Raw genomic sequence first — 22,636 nt, 5'->3', positions numbered from 1 at the left:
GGGATTAGTGATTATATTTCACATGGATATGCTTTATTGCCTGACAACTCCTTTATTTTGGATGAAGAATACTGTGAGGTTCTCAGTACATTTTTATTTGCTGCTTAAAGTGGAGAAAAGTTCAGAAGTGGAAGACTAATTAGAAAAATGGTTGCCTACTTATCCTACAAATGGTTGCCTAGTAAGCCCGCTAAACGCATTGATGCCCTTCTTAATATTATGAACACACACTTTATATTGACTGAAGAGAATAAAGAAAAAATGATTTGTTTTAAACTTTAAAAGAGGAAACATGAGGACAAAACCCAGACAAGCCTTTGGGTATATTAACCTCTTTAACTTGAATTATACAATACTACTTGGCTGGGTTTGAAGTTGCTAAAGGACATTACCTAGTGGCTACTACAGGAAAGCTTGTAAATCAGATGGAACAATACAAGAATAATTTTGATTGGCCAAACATTAAAGATTCCAGAAATTAGAACCCTCCAACATAAAAGTGTTTTCTTATGAAAGACTTTATAATGTCATGGATTTCTCTACCTGTGATTCAATTTATCTAATAATTTGAAAATTACTGTTTTTCCCTTCACCTCTCACATTCCCTCTCTTCTTATCATCTCCCCTTACCTGTACCTTTCCTTCCATTATTCTTTTTTAATCACCTATTTTATGATTATATCAGAGATGTTTTCTAATAATTTTAAAATTTTAGTCACCATTAATATTTTTATACTGATTTAAGAAATTTTCTTGGAAACTAGAGTTTAATAAGAGCCTCATTATAAACTTCTAAGAAATGAACAGAAACAAGAACTATTTTAAAGGGCACTTAATATATAAAATAAAAGCATATAAAATTCCCAGTTGTTAATGTAAAAACAATTTGCTTTTGTAATTGCTGTTATTTAGGTGCTTGAAGGCCCATTTTAAAGTACTATTGGAGAAGAGGAAAAACTTAATGCAAAAACCCTCAAAAGACTATATACATTTTATCCTGAATATTTACTGTTTCAATTGTTTTTAGATGTTTAACTTTTCATCAGACAACAATTCAAGTTCTGTACTCCAAAATGGTCTTGACTGTCAAACATATTTTCACTTACAGCTGTGTAACATCCATTTTCTATAATGCATTTAATACAGTAAAGACACTTTCCTTAAACGCAGTAAAAACTGTTTATTTTGTCATTGTAAAATGGGAGATGTTCAGTTGCTCCAAACTTTAACTCGGATAACCTTGAAAAAAATTTCTTCATTTAACACCCTGTGTTTTGCTTGTCTTGCAGGCAAGCGAATTATCTTAGTTACTGGAGTGTTAAGTGATACCAGTTGTTCTATTACCACTGCTTTAAAAATAACTCTATCCCTAAACTCTTTCAATAAAGTTTCTTTTAGGACCCTGATTTTTTCTAATCTATAGCTTAGCCATCAAAGCAATGTGGCCTCTTGCTGTTTCCTTCTCATTATCCCTGCAGTTTCAATTATGTATGCGACTCGGCTTTATTTTAAAATAGTTGTGCATTGCCGATGAGCCCCGAAGTCACCAGGGGTGGCTGGTGTCAATAGTGAGTCTATGCAGAGCTATTTTTATCCATAAAGCAGTTTACTTTCTGTATGATAAAAGGTGCTAAAGTGAGACTTGCCTTCTCTTAGACCCCAGGGGTGTAATCAAGAGGGGTGTGATCACAGCATACCAATTAAGCCAGTCAGAGCAGGCTGCAATGGGTTATGCTAAGGAGTAGGGTGTTCTCCACATATTTTTGCACTCTTTCATAGGAAAGGCATGGGGACACAGAACATCTAATTCTTTTGCTAGCACCGCTGTTATAAGCCCCTGTATCATGCTTTCTGCCCAGAGGCTGTGCTCTTAGTTTTAATTTTCTTATAAGTCATTATAGCCATTATCGTTCATTTAAACTTTGGCAAGAAAAGTATTACTAGTTTCCAGTGTATTAGATCCTTTCTTTCAGACTGTACTTTATCTCATGGACAATTATAACTGTTATGAGAAAAGACTAGCAATATTGAATATTATATATATATATATTTTTTTCCATATATATATACACATGTGTATATTCCATTCTAAGCCATCTAAGCACTTTAAATAGCTCTTTGCCCACAGGCAAATATACAGTAGTCCTCTCTTGTCCACAGGGGTTACGTTCTAAGACCTCCAGTGAATGCCAGAAACTGCGGATAGCACCAAACCCTGTATATACTGTTTTTTCCTATACATGCATACCTATGACGAAGTTTAATTTATAAATCAGAAACACTAGGAGATTAACAATAACCAATAATAAAATAGAACAATTACAATAATATACTGTAATAAAAGCTATGTGAATATGGTCTGTCTCTCTTAAAATATCTTAGTGTACTTGTACTCACCTTTTCACTTAAAAGAGGCACTTTATGGCTTCTCTTTGGCATATGTGAATTGACAGCATCACTACTCTTGCACTTTGGGACATTATTAAATAAAATAATAGTTACTTGAACACATCTGCTGCAATACTGTGAGAGTCGATCTGATAGCCTAGATGGCTACTAAATGACTAAGAGGCAGGGAGTGTCTTCAAGCAAGGATAAGCTGGACAAAGGGATGATTTATGTCCCAAGTGGGAGAGAACTTGATGGCATTAGATTTGAACACACTACTCAGAATGGTAAGCATTTAAAATTTACAAATTACTTATTTCTGGAATTTTTCACTTAATATTTTTGGACTGTGGTTGACTGCAGGTAACTGAAACTGCTGAAAGCAAAACTATAGATAAGGAAGAATTATTCTCTAAATATCTTATTTTTTATTATTTAAAAAAATAAATTAGACTTTCAATAATTTATATTAGTTTCAAGTATATCTCTAAGTATCTTATCAAAAGTCCCTCTTCAGCCCTCTGATAGTAATCTTTTCAGTTCTGCTTTTAAACATCCACTTGAAATCTTGCTATGGCCTAGAACCTCCACTGTTTATTTTATCTTATACCCACCTGGACTCTACCTCTCTGACTGTTCGGAGACTATGTCCCATTTGAAGAGGAGTGTCTGAATGACTGTTGCCCCAGAATGCTCTCAAAAAATTATCTTCCACAAGCCAAAGCCATGACCCTGACCAATCTTGAAGCCCCAAACTCCTGGCTTAAATTAGCACAGCACTCTATAGTTCACTCTTATGTGATGGAAGATTGCATTTTTTTTTGACAACTACGATTCTCCTTTAATAGTTTTAGAGAATTCAGTTACAATGAATTGAAACAAGAGTGTAAAGTATTTTCTTTGTTCATGATATTATATAACTAAACCAATTGCGTTGTCATTTTCATGTGCTTGTAAAGTAAAACAAAATATTACTGGGTAAAATACATTTTGTAGTCCTTTATTTGTAGTTATGAACTGAATGCTTGTGTCCTCATAGAATTCATAAATTGAAGCCCTAGCCCTCAATGCGATAGTATCTTGCAGATGAGGCCTTTGGGAAGTAATTACAGTTAGATGAGGAAGGTCATGAAGGTGAGGCCCTTATGGTGAGATTAGTGCCTTTATAAGAAGAAAAACCAGAGAACTTGTTCTCTCCTTCTCTTCCATGTGAGAACGCAGAAGAAGGTGGCCTTCTGCAAGCCAGAAAGAAATCTGTCACCAGAATCCAACCATGCTGGTAGCCTGATCTCAGACTTCTGGCCTCCTGGACTGCGAGGAAATAAATTTCTATTATCTGAGCCACCCAATCTATGTCATTTTGCTATGGCAGCCTGAGATGACTAAGACACTTGTACTGTCCCTATACTTGATATCTGATTTTGTTAAAACAAACTTAAAAAACAAAACAAAACAAAACAAAAACAACAACAATCACAAAAACAGCGAAGCACATTACTATATCAAACAGGTTTATCTAAAGAGAGGTATTGGTCGGCTCTTGCTACAATAATGCTATGCAAGAACCCCTCCCCTAACTTAATGCCTTCCAACAGGCCTTTATTCTCACAGTTGGAGAAGACTGGCTGATGTAAGGTAGGCTGGAGCTGGTGGCTCTGCTTCAGCAGATCTGTTGGGCTTGGCCTTAAGCTGCAGGTGGAATTTGGATTTGTTTGACATGTCACATATTGGGGCCTAAACTAAAGGGACACTAACTACCCAGTGCATGGTGTTTTCATGGAAGATCACTGGATTATGAGAGAGCAAGTCCACATTTCAAGCTCCACTCGTGTCATGTTTGTTAATACTTCATTGACCAAAAGAGGTGATTTTTTCCCACTGTAGACCAGATATATAATTTTGTTATCTAGGAGTGAAAAATGGGACCAATAAATCAATTTACTGCAGTAGGAAAAGTAGGGAATTATGTATTAGCACAAAGATTTTAATTTTAGTGGATATCCTATTTTTAAGGTCTTTGATAATGGTAAAGCTTAGGGAGGAAAAAGATGATGACTATTCCATCCTAAGGAGTATGTACCATGCAATATAATTTACACACATGATACATATCATGTCAATAAATGTATGTTCATGGTCATGACCATAGGATATAGGTGATGTTATTTTCCAAATTCTGTATGGAAAGAAATGGAGGACAAGAGCAAATGGGTAACAAATATGTCCAAGAGGACACACCTGGGAGCTATGATATAATCTGGCTCTAAATATGCCCTTTCATGCCTTTTATGTTACAAGGAACAGAGACAAAATCAGCCTATTATAAAAATGCATAGGGATATAAGGAAGGTTAGGAAACTGTCTTAACAGCTGAATAACCAAACATCAAGGAAACTATAATGTCACATCAGAGAACTTCAATCACAAAGTCTAATTTGATGAATAATTGGACCATTGAAGTGGACACAATGCAGCAGTTGATTCACCATTATAGGTGTTGTTACACCATTCTTAAGAATTAACTCCCTGTTTCCCTGGTTTGTTCTCAGGTTTTGGCACCAAAAAAAAAAAAAAAAAGAAAAGAATTTTTAGTTCCTGTTTCTACTATTATCTCTACTCTCTACTAATAGATGATTTTCACTCTAATATCAATGTATCTGATAAAGGCAGCCAGTCATGATCATATACAGGGAAATCAAGTTTTTAACACTTTTTATGCCTTTAAGTTGGTTTTAGTCTTTGATGCCCATGTTTAATCAATCACTGTGGCCAGAGCGTTGGGAGGCTGGGGAGTGGGGGACAAGGGTGAGAGGGGATGGGGTGGGTTGTACTGTCCAGGCCCAGGTTGGAAACAATGCTAATAAAAATGGAGTGTAGGAGAAGAGAGTTTTCCCAAACTGTATTTGGTACAGTTTTACAAAAGGAAACTGGACTGCTAAAATACAACACATGTTCACAACAAGCAATGATCTCATCTAGCGGTTTCAGCCTTGATTATGTATTAGCATTAACCACTCGGCTTTGAAAAGGTACCTTGTCCCAGGTCCCACTTCAGTGAAAACCGACCTAAAACATGAATATGCAGTACTGTTGTCAGTACCAGAGGAAAGTGGCTGGAGTGTCGTAAGAGTTTATTGAGTTCTAGTGACTGACGGGAGTCTATGAAACTAGATCAGAGTGTGAGGGATTGAATGATTGGCACGGGCCAGGTCATGTGCAAACTAGGTAAAGTTCAGAGCTGTGTGTTCTGTGACCCTACACTGGAGACTCTCTCTGCTGTTCAGGAAATCTCTTGAAGTTTTATGCTCAGTGCTTTTTGAGTTGTCAAATGGCAAATTTAATAACAAATTTAATAAGTTGTGCCTTTCATTTCTATGTCACATGGCTGTACTAACCATGGACATACACAGGCAGAATCTACCAAACTGTGATCTGATTCAAGAGATGGCAAGATTCCAAGTCTTAGGAGAGGAAATTCAGTGACTTGGCTGGGAAAGAGATGCCAGGAACCTCAAATCAGACAGACTATGGCAGCAACTACTACAGCTTTATGCCTCCAACTCTGAATTGTCATAGTTTTCTATTATTCGTAAATTTCCATTAATAAGAGGCATACTGATGGTTACATCACATAGTGATTTATAGATTATAAACTCTCCTTGCATTTTGTCTTCCTAACAGCCTGATGTGTTCAGCAGGTTTAGTCCCAATTTTATAGATAAGAAAACAGAGTTGCAGAGAGGCTATGAAGGTGGTGATAGTAAGTGTTGGAGTCAGAGACAGAAGCCTGATTTTCTCATTCCTCTCCTAGGTTGCTTTATCATATTGTCTTACCGGCTTCAATTTTTTCCCTTATAATCCCTGATTCTCATGAAACCTATTAAAGAGAAAAAAAATAGAAGAACAAGGCAATTAAATTAAATTTAGATCTACCGGTAAATTTACTCTGACTCTTATACTGTTGTCAAAAGATGTAGGTTCAGATCCCAATGATTCTGTCACTCTATCTTAATTTAAATGACCTATTTGTCTTTTTCTCTTTCACTTTTCTAATTTCTCTCTATTTTTTCCTGTTTTGTATTTGAGGGGTTTGATGAGAAAAAAAAGTCTGGTTTTCATTAGCTATATGTTAGATACACAGACTGGGGTATACGTAGCAGGAATAAATGTTAGTCTCAAAACTTAGGAAGAAATGTAACTGGTGTGGGGCCATATTTTAGAGCTGTACTCCAGATCACTACTGTCCAATAGAAATATAACATGACCTACATATGTAATTAAAGATTTTTCAGTAGCCACTTTAAAAATAAAAATAAACAAGTAAAATTAATTTACTAGTATATTCTATTTAACTCAATATAACAAAAATATGATTTCAACATGCAATCAGTATAAAAATATTAATGAGACAGTTCACATTCTTAACAAGAATGTACTATCTCAAATTCCGGTATTTTACAGTCACATTCGAATTGAGATGCCAAGTTTTCATGGGTTAAAGTGAACTACTGTCCTATCGAATGAGTGAAGTTGTGTTTAATGGAAAATTAGTTTATATTGCTTCAGCTTTAAATCAAAATGAAAACTAAGAAATAATAAAATTTCACTTCTTTAGTCATGCTGGCCACATTTTAAATGCTCACTCGCCACTCATGAGCCACAGTTGGGTACCACATTGTACAGCACAGCTCCAGGTTATAAAAAACATGCTGTTTTCTTGAATTTCACAAACAATTTTGGATTGTTCAGCTTTCTTACCATTAAAGCCAAAGAAAATTATTGTTATTTTTTATTTTTTCAGCACCTGCCTTTGAAACATTTTTCTCTTAGAGTTGGGTTGAAATGCCTAGAATCTTTTCAATCTCTCATCTATGATCCAGGAATCAGATTTAGGACAGATTAAAGGATGTGCCCTTTCCCACGTAATGGGTTCTGCTTCCTTCATATTTGTACCTAGTGCCAATCAATAGAGTTGCCTTTCCTGCTCTAGGAAAAATTTTGGCTCTTTAATTAATTTATTTATGTACTTATGCATTTATTTATTTCATTACTCATTTATTTTTGCATAAATATTAAATAATTTTAATTTTGTTATAATTTAAAATGGTAATTGACTATATGAAATAATTAACGATGTAGATATGTTTATAACATACATCTAGGAAAGTTACAGTCTTTTTAGAAACTCAGAGTCTGATGTTATGTTTGTCTCCAAATTCTACAAGGAGTTCACTATTTTCATTTTCTGTCAGAATCTATGGAACTACCCAGGACACTGAAAGCAGTCAATGGAAGTCTTTGCAAAAGTGACATCATAGTGCACTGCTATGTCAGAAACTCACTGTGACATCTGAGTGTCCACTTCATATCTCCTCCCTGTTTCTAATTTAGGGTCATGGGGTTTTGTCTCAAGATAACTTGGCTCTAATTCTTGTCTGTGATTTGTTGCTAGATGGAGATTCTTAGAAATCCCCAGATAAGTTCCTACATGCAGTGAAAATGAGTCTTGGCAATTGTGTTTTTCTGTATCTAAACTTAATTTTTATATTAAGCCTCCTTTCTGCCAGATTCCACACATTTAATCAGCCAACATAGGACAAATGTGCCCCACTTTTTTTCTCTGGGGTTTCATCTTAAATTTTTGTATGGGTATGAGGGCGCTGATATAGTGCTAAGATTTCAAGGTGGGCACGGGTTACTTGATCTCATGCATGTTGATCCCATAGTGACCTTGTTCCTTATTTCCAAGCACTAGGCTCTTTCATATCTCTGTACAGACAAGAAATAATGGCTGCTGCCTTGTCATTCTGGTCCTCTGAAAATCCATTGAGCACAATGCTCTTTGGAGACATGTGGGAAATTACTGCACTCTCTATCCTGCTGAAGTGAATGGGGACAAGGTGACCATCTCATGCCTATCTGCTCAAATACATTGAACATGCTTCTATCTCAGGTCCAGGGGAACTTTTGAGTCCTGTTGCATTCCTGGTGGACTGCACTAGAGAATGAGACTACTCACTTCTGCACTTGGATTCCCCTCAATTTATCTGTTGATCATGTTGGAGGTGGGGTTGGGAGTGGTGGCGTTTCTTTCACCATTTTTGTCCTCTCAGGAACACACTCTTGTCTAACATTCTTGCTTCTTCACCTTACCTTCTCCCTCCAGTCCAGAAAAATATTTTCGAGACTTAGAGATGGGCAAAATTGCTAATCTGTTTTACTTTATTTTACAAATATATTTTCAGTATTTGGACTTCAGATTTTGGAAAATCATAAATCAAGATGTTGACTATTTGTATAAGGTTATAAGCATGGGACACCCTCTCTGTCATCTGATTAGGGAAACTGGGGAAAGCTTTCAGTATAACAAGTTTTTTTTTAGAGAAAATATTGGTTAACATCTCAAAATATTGGCTCACCATACGGAAATTAAGAGCTGATTTATTTTCAGGATCCCAAGGGATCCATTCCAAAACACTCTGTGTTCAGATTGAAATTGAAACTCTGATTGGCCTATGTCTTAGCTTGACTACATTGTTAAACTTTCTTCTGTTAAGAAAAACAGTCTCTTTTTCACATGTGAGTCCTTATAAAAGTAGCTGAAACATCAGTTGAGCGGAGAAAGAACTGAGAGAAAAATTTTTGGTTTCTTTCTAGAAACAAATTATTTTTCCCAAACAAATTTTTCCAATCAATTGAAAGTCTAAATATTTTACTTCATCTAACATTGTTATTTTCACAAATAGCCAAGTAGAATCTTTAAAAAATTCTGGGGTAACATGTACAAGATTAAAATAAAAAAAAATAGCTTAAAACTTGGGTAGTAATTGGATATCAATATATAGAATGTATTTTTCCCTGTACTGGGACATTTATTGGAAAAGTATAGGTGCTGGATTAAGTAACAAACCAAATGAAAACACTTCTGATAGTCCAAAAATATATTCAAAGTAAACAAAATACACAAGACTTTTCTCATTCTACTTTCCTTGGTTTATTGTCTACTACTGAGATTTTTGAGCAAGGATATGAAAATCGGTGAAGTTTTTTAAGTCAAAATTTCAAAAGAATCTTGGAAAGTGACTTGTAGCTATAGAACTTGTTGACTTGGCAGGCAATTTATTTTGGTCTAGTGAGTTATCAAAAGTCATCAATGCCAAAATATTTGTGTTTTCAGGAAGGAATATTTCCCTTTAGTTTGTTATTTTGAGTTTTCATCTAAAATTGGTAGTTAACTAAAAATTTATTTAAAATCCTTTTAAGGTGTTACAAAACAGAATAATTTGTGATTACTTTTGTACTTTTGTAAATTTAAGATATTTTAAATACACTATTCTTAAACACCTGCATGTTATAATTGGTTTACTAATATTGATTTTTTAAGTAAGATGTAAAATTCATATTTGGTGATAATTTGAGGAACGTATTCATACGTTTTTAGCTAAAATGACCTTATGGAGATGGATAAAGCACTTTTATTTGTGGATTAAATGGGAAGGCAGGGAAGAAGGATAATAATAACCAAATGTGAAAAATATTACTCTGAAACACCATTTTTCTCAATGTCTAATCATGTTTAATTAATTAATTAATTTATTTATTACAGAATAATAAACACCATTATTACATGAGCTAAGATAAGAGGGAGGAGGATTTATTTGCCTTACTGGGCTTTGATTTTCCCTTGTCCTCTAGCACAAGGGTCCCCAACTTGGGGCCACAGACTGGCACTGGTCCAGGGACCTGTTAGAAATTGGGCCTCCCAGCAGGAGGTGGGTTGGGGGCCAACCAGGGAAGCTTCATTTGTATTTGCTGCCACTCCCCAGCGCTAGCATCACCACCTCAGCTCCACCTCAGATCATCAATCAGGCATTAGATTCTCATCGGAGCTCAGGTCCCAGGGGCCAGAAAGATTGCAGATGGCTGCTCTAGTACATAGCTTTCTGCTTGGCCGCATTGGCCTGGTGTTGAAGTGATGCATGCAAGATGTTTGCCCTACTGGAACTGTTCTTCTAGAAGACTGTTGATTTTGGCATTCTTTTTCCTTTTATTATGTTTCTTCTGAATTTTCTTTGATCGTTTTTTGTTTAAAATCTCTTCTTCCTCTGGAGTCACTTTGGCCCCCTTCTTGCGGCTCAGGGGCAGTGCATACTGGCACTCCTAGCACTGTCCTCCGGTGTGCTGTCAGTCAGCATGACAGGATTCTTTACTAGGGTCTTTGTGCATACCAGTTTGTTGTTGCATGCATCGTAGAAAACATCAATAATCCTTCTTTTGCACGTACAACACTCAGAGCTCCCGGAGAAGTTCCCCACGTTTAGTCCCAAGGTGGGATATTTGCTGCCTCCCTGCACTCGGACTGCGTGTAGGCAACAGGAGCCTTAGAGTTGGCAGCAGGGCATCCAAGTTTATATTTTCACTCCTTGAGGTAGGGTTTTCTCTTGCCCCGAGTCTTTTGGCGCTTGTGCCAGTTATCCCAAGAGATACCCATGGCTTGGCGCCGGCTGGAGAGTTTCCAATGCATTTAGTGTAAAATAAGAAAGTTCGATCTTTAAAATAATCGAATTACGATATTTTTCTCATTGTAAAGGCAAAATATTAGTTTCTTTAATGTTTTGATTTCTTACCTGTTTGATTAATTTCAATCGGACATTTCTCACTGCTGATTGGATGAGAAAAGTTAACTTATATTCTATGAATATGGGAGAGCAGGGCTGTTGACCTGTAGAAGTTAAATGGGAGCAGGGGAAAACAATTAACAACCAGGATTTTTATACTCTATATTTAAAAATGTGTGGTTTATTTGATTAACTTCTAAGTTATAAAAACAAGACATGTTATTTAAAACTGGGCGGGAAGAAAAACAAGAATATAAAACAAAATATCAGTCATATTCTCACTTCCCAAGGAAAGCCATTGTTGCTTTTTTGACATATTTGGTCAGGTATCCTACTACCTGAAATTAGTTTTTTCTCTATTTTCTTATTTGTTTATTTAGCTGGATAATGCTATATTTACAACTTTGTATCCTTTTTATTTACTATCATGCACTTTTATGCTATTATATACACATTCTAAATAGTTACATAATATCCATTATCTGGTTGTACCATGATTACTGAAAAATTCCACTAAAGTTAGAAATTTAAATTATTTTTATTTATTTGCTATCTTAAATAACTCAATTGACCTTTTGTGTGTGTGTGTGTGTGTGTGTGTGTGTGCGCGCATGTGTGTGTTTCGGACAGTTTTTAGGACATGAATTTATTAGATCGAGTGATATTAACTTTTTAAAAAAATATCTGAATATGTATCATGAAAATACTTAGCAAAATTGTTTTACCAATTTATACTACCCTCCATCAAGATATGATAACACCTAACTTGGCACACAAAACTGAGTGTGGATAAATATTTTCATTGTATAAACTATTTTGTGTACCTAAAATTTTGCTTTAGTGATATTGGAATTTGAAAATAATAATCATCTTGGCCTATTTTTATATATATATATATATTTTTGGTGCTGAAACCTGAGACCGAACCATTAGCCTGTTTTTAATATTTTTTATTTTTCAATTACAGTTGATATACAATATTATATTAGTTTCAAGTGCACGATATAGTGATTAGACATTTATATAACTTATAAAGTGATCATCCTGATAAATCTCTTGTACCCATCTGATACCATACATAGTTATTACAATATTATTGACTATGTCCCTTAAATTCTTAACATATTTTAAAAATAATGGTGATTTCATGAGCTAACACACATAATGATAAGAAAATGTTTTTATACTCTAAGAAACCTACCATATGAAATTGAATACAAAGTTTATATGTATTATATATAAACATGTAATATGTATTTTATATATACATATATATCATCTATGTATAATGTAGATCTACGTACATCTGTATGTTGATATATATTCACTTGTATATATTTACTATGTTAATTTTTCACATTCAGTTTAATTGTAAATTAAGACATATACAATAAAAATTTGAGTTTTATTGCAAATATGTTCTTGGAGTCTAGATTTTGAGGGAGAAAGAGAGAGAGAGTTTGTACACCACCTGAGATGAAAATTGTTTTCCTCGAGGGAAACAATTATGGATACTGCATAGACATTTAATGTTTTCTAGGAAATATTAGAATATTCTAAATCTTCAATTTTTATTTCCACATATTGTGTGATACATTAGGAAAACAGTATTATGTTTTTGTTTTACAATTCTTCAATAGGGGAATCTCAACACATTTTTATTTATTTTGTAGATTCCTTTCATTTAACACATTTTTCTAGTTTTTAAGTAATAATGTTGACTTTCATATAAATTTTTAAAAGCCATCAGACTGTTTTAGCTTAATATTGTTTGCATGAGTTTTGGTAATAACAGGATGAATTATACCAGTAGGTTATCTATTGAATCATCTAAAAAGTAATTTATAGATTTTCTTTATATTTATATACAATCGGGGAGTTTAATAGTTATGAAAATAGTAATGGTTGACTGCTGGTTTTTCTAGTTTCTCTTCAAAGCTTTAGGCTTTGCAGTTATCAGTGGTGTAGTTCCAAGATGCAAAGCCGTAAACTTACCTTGCGTTCTCTTTAGTAGTCTGAATATTTTGTATCCAGCCTAGGAAACAGCCTGAAACCTCTAATCGAAATCAAAGGTTACACCACAGGGGTGCAATATCTCTAATTTGTCCTGGAATGATGCAGTAGTTTCCCTTGACTGCTGTGATTAAATTAATTCTGATTTGTTTAGTTAATGAGAATAGCACATCTTAACCCATAGAAGATATTCCCTTTTTATGGCCCCATGACTCTAAGCAGATTAGCATCATTATCAAGAAATAATATTTAGTAAGTGAATGCATGTGAATGGCATGAGGCTAAAATCCCTACAAATCAAGTCACAGGAGAAAATATTCCTTAACCTTCAGCTTATGACTTTCTATAGCACAGCAGTTGCTCAAGGATGTGTATAAGTGTGGTTAAATATGTAGTATGAAACTGAAACACAGCCTGAAATTCAGTGGCAACAAAAATAATCTGTCCTTGCCACTCAGCTGGAGACAAAGTCAATCAACATCCTGAAAAGATACAAAGCCAATAGTAATAGATACATTACCCGTGTTTGGTGGGTTTCAAAATCTTTTTCATACTTTCCTGCACATGTAATTCTGAGGTGGCAAGTCACATAAAAAAAGATGTCTTATTGCAATTCTAGAGCTAGTGTATCCTGTAGTAGTAGACCAAGGAGAAAAAGTATGTAAACTCTGGGTTCCAAGGTATGTTGGTGGAATTTAGAGTCCTTAGAGTGGAGTGTAGCTCAGTAGATAACTGACCAAGCTATGGTACCACATGGACCTGGTGCAAATTTGGGCAACATCATCTGTCAGTTTTAGGACTTTGGGCAAATTACTCAAATTTTCCATTAGACTGCTCATCTTTAGGATGAGTATTGATACATATTATTGTCCTCATGATTTTGGGGAGGTGAATTTTAAATGAGATAATTTCTATAAACTTCCTGGCACATATAAGAAGTCAGAGGTAGCTGCCAATGTAGCTTTAATTATTTAATTTATTTGTTATTATAAAATTGATAAATTATCTATTTCCCTGCCATTCAATTGTAACTCGACTTCTCTCTCTTGTTTTCCATCTCCATGATTGGAAATATCAGATTGGATATGCCTAATATTATCATTTAGTCAGAAGTGTTCCCTGGATGCTGTGTCTGCAAAGGTTGAACCATTGACGAAAGTCTCTTCTATTGAGTCACTTCCTTATATGTCCCCCTGTTATATCCTTATATGCCCCCCCCCCTGTTATATCCTGGATCAAGCAAGGCTCTCATACCATGTCCCAGCCCTGTTTCTCTTCTCAGGTGAGCATTACCAAGAATGCAATGCATTCTTTTATTCCCAACTCCCTGACTTTACATATGAGATTTGATATAGTAAGGGCTCAAATGACAAAGGGATGGCCAGGACAAATGCAGATTGAGGGAGATTTCAAGAAAAGGAAGAAATCTTGGCAAGCGAGCAGTTACTGAGCCATAAACTCAGAAGGAAATAAGCACAGCTTCTATCTAGTAGGTGAGGAAAAATAAGGGGTGAAATAAAATAGTTGGTCGATGTTAAGTATTCTATACCTAGGAGTCTAGTACCAGGTAACAGGAGAACCAGCCATGAGTATAGAACACAGATTTTACTTGAGACTTTGAAAGGCATTAATGAGGTAACAATGAGATTTAGAACAGAAACACAGCAGTTACAATTAAGATATTAAGCTGAGTTTCATTAATCCATCCAGTCATTCAAACAGCCTCTGCTGATCACCTCCACAGAGGTGGCCAGGCACAGAATAACCACCAAGTGCTGAAATTGAAGCAGTGAACAAGAGAGGCTATATCTCTTCTCTCTTTATGGAACTTAATTCTAAAGATTTATTTCAAGGTTCCCAATCTTCGAAATCGGAGCACCTTCAAGTACAAAGAGTGAAGCTGGATCATAAAGATGAGAGCAAGAGTCTAGTTTAAGCAATGGGCTGCTCAATCAGTAGCAACGTTTCCTTGGCTTCAACTTATAATGGAATAGGGGACTTTCGATTCCTTCAGTATGGGGCTAAGGCTGGTCCTGGAGTAGGAGATAGTGGGGATGGTGGAGATAGCACGTTTAAGCAGCTTTGTATATAATGGCCGAGGAAAAACAGAGGCAAGGAGTACAGTAGATCACAACCCAAAACAGCAATGCATTTTCTTTCTTCCTTTGTTAGATATGCTGAATTTTTCTCAAGTACCTCTATAGAACATCTACAGAAAAGTAGTATTAGAAATATGAAGAGGGATAACGTTTTAAGAGTATCCATTTATAACACAATGAAGGCCATTTTCTAACAAACTTAATTTGTAAAAAGCTGGTAGCATATTAACTCTAGAATGGTGATTTTTTTAAAAAGGACATTTCCATAGTTAAGGTAAAAATTATTGGAATGGTGCTAGCTAGCATCAGGCATATTATGCTTTAGAAATGTACAAGAAAGAGGCAATTACCGGTGTCCAAATAAGAAATGATGGTAATAGAAAATTTAGATTTCCATGTATTAATTTAATAAATAAGTTATAAAATTGTTATTTACTGACTAAAATTGATTTTTGACATCAAGCTTAAAGCTTGGTATATATAACGTAATAATTTTCTAAGCAGAACTATCCTCTTGGATTTGCTCAGATCCCCTCAGGTCTTTAATCTGTGTGACTGAGACAGTGTGGACAGGTTTGCATGGCAGGAGACTCAGTTAATTTATGTACTGACGTTAGGATGACATCATCTTGTTTATTCTTGACAGCAAGCATGTTTATTAAAGGCATTATGATGGAACATGTTTAATTTTTTAAGACATAATGCAGAAAACCCTGCAGGTAAGCAAAACACTTTGAAGCTTACTTTAGGAGCAGAAAGGTTTGCATGTTAAGAAAGTTGCATACACACTTGCTTTTTGTTTTTAGACTCTGGCTCATAGGTTCCTACACTTTGGAGTGCAGGAGATGACTATTTAGTATTTAAAATTCAACTGTGTATATAATGTGGATAGTATAAGGATTTTCCAGACTTGTTTTGAACATATCTTATTTTTACTATTCATGTTGACTTTGAAAAATAACTACAAAATGATATTCAACTGACTATGGTTGGAATAAAAATGCTTGTTTGATTCTAATATAACTGAGTCTCATTTACAGAGAGAATATATTTATACATATGGCTGTCCAGATGCTTAAAATCTCTATGCTAATAATAGAATCATTAATGAATTTATATGATGAAATCAAGTAGAAAGTAATACTGGAAAGTAATATGAAATTAGGTGGTTTTTGAAAGAATATGAGAAATCTTTCTTATCCATTGAATTCAGCCCCAAAATGTGTTCTCTATTTCCACTGTGATATTCACAAGTTTGGGTTTGGAATAGTGTGTCAGTCAGGGTCCAATTAACAGACAGAAACCATTCGAGTAGTTTTATTTTTTTAAATTTTTAAATTTTTAAATTTTTAAATTTATTATGGTGACATTGGTTAATGAAATCCAATAAGTTTCGAATGTACAATTCAACAGTAATTCATATGTATATATATAATGTATATATATGTACATATGTATACATGTATATACATATATATGTATACGTATACATATATACACATTATATGCATATATGTATATACATACGTATACATATATATACATATATATGTGTGTGTGTATGTGTGTGTGTGTATATATATATATATATATATATATATATATATATATATATATGCATTGTGTGTTCACCACCAATAGTTAGACTTCTGTCACCATGTATTTGACCCCTTTTACTCCATCTACCTCCCTCCTCCCCCACCCCCTATTCTCTGGTAACCACTAGTTCATTGTCCATGTCCATGAGTCTCTGTTTGTTTGTCCTGTTCATTTGTTGCTTTCATGTTTTCACCTTTTTCTGTCTGGCTTATTTTGCTTAGCATGATTATCTCGAGATCCATCCATGTAGTTGCAAATGGCAGTATTGCATCTCTTCTTATGGCTGAGTAATAGTCCATTGTATGTATGTATCACAGCTTCTTTATCCAATCATCTATTGTAGGATATTTCGATTGCTTCCATGTCCCAGACACCATGAATAATGCTGCTATGAACATCGATGTGCAAATATCTTTTTGGATATATGTATTTTCAAGTCTTTGGGGTAAATACCTAGTCACTCTAGTTATTTTAACAGGAGAAAATTTTCATAAAGAATTGTAATTAGATATCAGAAAACTGAACAAGTAATACGAGAACAGAGGTAGCAACTGCACAAAGTAGCTACCACTCCTAGCACTGAGAAAAGATTAGAATTACCAAAATTTAGAAGTGTGGACTCTACTGGGCTAGAACTTAGACTTCCAAAGAGGGGGCACTGAGTGGTTGGTGTTTGTGTCTAAGAGATAGCAGAAGAGGTCCATCAGAACTGAGTCCCAGATCTCTGCCATCTAGTTGGTGTCGGTATTGCTATGGCAGGGGTGCAATGAAGCTGATTTTATAAATGTTGGGAAAAACAAACAAACAAAATACAAGCTGGATTCAACAGCTGTTACTAAAAATGAGCGCCGCTATAGGCATGAAGAAGCAAGTCTGGGATATCGCTAATAGAAACAGTAAGTCCACAGGATGCAAATACAAATGAGTAAGTCCTTTCTCCCTCCTCCAGTCCTGTAGTGTCCCCATCATGCTCACTGCTGCCCGATCTTAACAGGGAGTAAGATAGCAAACTGGAAACATGGCTTACCAGAGTCCTGGGCCTCAGCATCACAAAACAGACTGTAAAAGAGTCAGTGGGTGTGAATCTGAGGAAAAAAATCACTGAATAACTGGCACAGATAGTAATATTTCTCTAATAAAAAAATTTGGAAAAGAAAAATTATTAAGATATTATTAAATTAGTAAATTTTAAAGTAATTATTACTAATTACTTTAAAATTTAGTAAAATATTTTCACTAAATTCTAAGGAGTAAAAAATGAACAAGCACCATGTTTAAGATAAAGCAATAGGAAAACATTTAATATTTCCATTATGGTGTGATTTTTTTTCCTTATAGCTCCTCCACCTTTGCAAAATTAGTTACATTAGCCTCTTGAAAAAGTATTTTTCACAGATATGAACTAGGACCTAACAAATAATAATTGCTACCTATTGTCAAATATTCGGACATTGTAGAACTAACTTTATGCAATATGTAACATTTCTAACTGAGAGTGCTAAAACCATCCTCTCTAGTGATGATAAAGGATATTTATCCAATTATTTTTACAAGTGTGTAAAACTAAAATTAATTTTAAACTATAATAAAGAATAAAAATCATTTATCTGAGCAAAAAAGAACTGCAGCCCAGGAGTCACAGTTTCAGGTAAAAACCTAAATTACTTTCCACTGAGACAAAGAGGAGACTGTCTTTTATAGTGAAAGTTCCCTCCCAGGTTCTCAGTTAGGTACGTTTTATGTAAATGAAGTATCCAAATTGTGCAATTCTGATTGGCCAGGGCAAGTATCAATACATTGATAGAAAGAAAAAACTGGGGTTTCCCTGCTCTTGTTGACTCAGGATGGAAACAAGCAGAGCAGAGTGCGGGAGCTGAATTTTCAGTCTGAGGTACTTTCCCGCACACAGAGTACACAAGGAGCCCTGTTAGCAAATGGCCACTAGACTCTTATTATTTATAAAATTTGGGCCCTTGGTTGACTTGGGGGGGGGGGTCCATCTCAGCTGACAAATTCTTTCTCAGGGTTCACATCAAATGAATCTTTCTTTTCCGGGTCCACAAGAGGAATACTATAAATATTGAACATGAAATTGTTTTAAAGATAATATTTTCCTAACAGTAAGTATATAACTTATTCATAAATGGACTCAGAAATGGTGACTGTGTTCTCTATCTTAAAAAAAATCCAGTTCAGAATACTCTAAGTATTTGGAATGTTAACTTTAAAATATTCTAGAGCTAAGGTAAAATGAGTGAGCTAAAATTTCTTTTGCTTCAATTGTATTATTTAGAACTGACTTCAAAGCAAAAGAGTTATAGTAAATGCTCAGAGTGTCTAATAGGCTCTTTTAGCTCATACAGTTCAAAGTAGCATCTGCCATTCCTAGCTGTAATTATTCTAACATGCGTTGCCAATTTCCTTCATGATTTGAACTTTATACCAGTTTGTATTCATAAGTAATTCGCTCTAACATGTTTAGCATTTTCTTGAAGAAAAAAAATTCTTAAAATCATTAGATTTCAGGGTTGAAAGGACTCTTAGTGTATTTAACTCAAGCAAATTTGACTTGGTTCTACCATGTATCTAGCTCTCTTGAGTTAGAAGATGACATTTGGATGGGAAAAATAGATGTGTAAAACAATAAATAGTTGCAAAGCTATATAATAAATACTACTGCATGGGTATGTATGATATGCTGTTGGAACAGAAGGAGGAAGATACAACCTTTGCTTGACCAGGGATGAGTTGGGGTTGGACTTGATATTGACTGGCCTTGAAAATAAAAGAATTTTGCATGCCAACATAGGTATGACAGGGCATTCGCATCCAACTCTAGTATTGTTAGGTGCTAACAATACAAAGCTGAAAAGATATGTATTTGCCCTGTTGTTGCTTTTAGCCTATTGGCTGATAAGGCAAATGCTGGGTATTGGGAAGTCATGAAGCAGTTGTGGTCAGGAAACAGTGAGGGGTTTGATATGACCGTAGCATAGATTTTGAGGGTTCGGCAATTGGAAAACAACTGAAGAGGAAACAAGAAACATAAATTGGATTTTGAATGTGGATGAATGATGTTTCTCTCAATTGAGATAAATGTTTTTTTTAAACATTTACTATTTTAAACATTCTATTTTTAAAAATAGAATGATATTTAAAAATTTACTTTGTGCATTTTTGGAAGAAACATTCAGTGGCTGCATATGGAGTAGAATGTGGATAGGGAGAATAAAGGAGGGGAGGTCACCTGGGAGGCTAATGTCAGTTCAGATGGGATAAGATAATGCTTCAACAAAGGTAATAACTATTGAGATACATGCAAGAGCATCTTGACATTCTTTCTGTCTTTCTGTAAATGTGGAAATGAATCCCCCTAGGAGTTAAATGACAAGATGACATGACTATTTGATAGAGGAAATAGAAGTAGGAACTAAAGTTCTTGATTTCCAACTGAGCAGTCTTTTTATGGTACCACATCTCTTGTTTAGCCAATTGAATTAGAAAAGATCATCTATATCAGGAATTAACCTACCAAAAATAAAGCAAAAATGAAAACATCGAACTTCATCAAATCATAATTTTCTTTCTAAATATGGAAACCATATCAATTTAGAGTAAATTAAAATATCTAGAGACTCTTTAACTGTTGTTCATTCATTCAATCAATAAATATTTGTTAAATGGACCACTATCAATTGTTACTAACTGGTATCAATAAATGAGAATATTAATGGCAATCTTTACATAGGAATTTTACATAAAAGAAAAATGACAATTATTTTGAGGAGCGGCAGAGGATGTGTAACTTTTTGGGAGGCTCAAAGGTAAACTGGTGAATTATGAAAATAGACTGTAATGAGGGTCATGTGCCCATATGTAAAGGGTGACCATTCTTCTCCCAATCCTCTTTCTTTATCATCACAAGTCCCTCAGGTCCAAGATGAGTTTACCACAGTTACTGGCATTAATGTATGTTATTTCTACCTGAATACCCCTCTGCTCTTATAATCTCTACCAAGGAAAAGGTAGCAGACTTAGTTATCCTTCTCGCTTCAAGAGGTATAGGGAGAATAGCTATAAGCTATGCAAGCATTAAGAGACTTTATACTATGACTTTATATCATAGTTAACATGATATAAAGGATAGATTTCAGAATTTATATCAAATATAAATATTGCAGATTTATCCTGTGTCTGCCCCACTACTTTTCTCTCAATATGAGAGATGAAGAGAAGCTTTTGATATTCAATTATTTAAAAATCAATAAAATTCTATCATCTGATTTAACTGTTAGTGTGATAATGCACAACTTCATTAGAGATTTCTTAAAGTAGTGAACGGAGGTACTCATGTTTGTTTCGTGATCCAGCTCGAGGAAAACCATAATATGCTGTAATATTATTTTAGCAATTTATTGTCTAAATGAACTATAGTACTAATGAAAATCTCCACAGACCTTCAGTTGTATACCCTAGCATTTTTTTGAGTTAAAGTTTCACTTATTCTTTTTACCATGACATTATTAAGTATGTAATGCAATAAATCTAATAATTATATCATATTATAAAAATAATTTCTTGATCATTTTAGTGTGGCACTCCTAAATGTGCTATTGTGTCCAAATGCCTAATTAAATTGAACCTAAGCTTACTTTAATTATCTCATATTCATTAAATATCTTGTTTAAATTATGAGCAGGTAATAATAGTTTTTTAAAAAAAACACTTCCAACAATTCTATAAAATAAACTTTACATTTATCACATGGGAAATTGTCATTTTGGAAGCTTTTACTCCTCTAGTCAAATGTTCTTTCTATATCAAAATGGCCCCCATCTCTGATCATCATGGATGAAAGTAAGGCCAGAGAAGGAAGTAGGCAAGTTGAAGAGTAACTTTAAATCATGGACAATAGGAAGAATTATTGCTTATTTACTGGTTCATAAAGGTAGAGGGATTTGGTGAGTGATAATATCTCCCTGGAAGCATTTAGAAGTGTGCTATTATATCTAGTGGAGAGAGTGAGGTATATTAAATATCTCGCCATGTAAAGTACAGTTCTGCACAATAATGTCCCGTTCAAAATTCTAATGAAGTGACCCATGGAAAAATGCTGAGCTTACTTAGAGAGGAACCAGAATAGATAGGACATAGAATTCAGGTGTCCTTTGTCCTCACTATATATCGTTTTTTACTATCCTCAGGTAATACACAGAAAGTATTAACAAAGATGAAGAATAGTAAATTATTGTGAAGAATTAATTCAAAAAGGAGGTGAAGAGGAGAAAGTACAGCTGGGAGCAAAACAATGGAAAGTGGATGACAGGTTCATAGAAGGAATGAACTATAAGTGTCAGAGTAGGGAGGGGAAGCTGGTTGCCTTATTAAACAGCCGTCTCCACTAACTGGTGGCTTCTACACCATTACTAGTGTCTTCAAACAGAATTTGATGACCTTACTTCTAGAATTAGGGTGATGCCTCTGTTTCCGGTTGGATTTTCCAGAAGCCTATCTGGGGATGAGGATTTGTGTACAAGTGATTTATTAAGAAAATGGTCCCAGGGATGACAGGTAAGTGAGCCAGGGAAGTAGAATAAGAATAGGGAAGAAGTCTTGCAAGGGACAGTTGCAGGCACAGTCCCAGCCTCAGGCTGATTCTACAGGAATATGGGCCTTCATTGTGCTTCAGGGTTTGTTCCAACAGGAAACAGAGGAGTTTGGCTTTCATAGTCACATGTCAGTCAATCATTGGCTTAAGACTACCAAGAAATGACAGAAACACCAAGGCACTGCTAGTTCTTTGCTCTTTTGTACAAAGAAGCTTCAAAAGTCTGAAGACACTCATCCAAAGAGATGCAGGTACAGCTTTTATAAAAGACAGGCCTAGAGAAGCCAGGGGATGGGCACAAAGGAATGTTA

At 34.8% G+C, this 22,636-nt stretch overlaps 1 protein-coding gene and 1 pseudogene across 8 annotated transcripts in view; one reads left to right on the top strand and one right to left on the bottom strand.

The window, feature by feature from the left end:
* Nucleotides 1–22,636, top strand: part of DMD (dystrophin) — a 2,254,165-nt gene that overhangs the window by 652,215 nt on the left and 1,579,314 nt on the right. The window lies entirely within an intron of this gene.
* Nucleotides 10,279–10,879, bottom strand: LOC107511414 (annotated as a pseudogene).

Source organism: Rousettus aegyptiacus, unplaced genomic scaffold (genome assembly GCF_014176215.1).
Source record: "Rousettus aegyptiacus isolate mRouAeg1 unplaced genomic scaffold, mRouAeg1.p scaffold_m13_p_9, whole genome shotgun sequence".
Taxonomy (NCBI): Eukaryota; Metazoa; Chordata; class Mammalia; order Chiroptera; family Pteropodidae; genus Rousettus; species Rousettus aegyptiacus.
The sequence above is the reverse complement of the archived record's forward strand: the minus strand, read 5'-3'. Positions and strand labels throughout refer to the sequence as shown.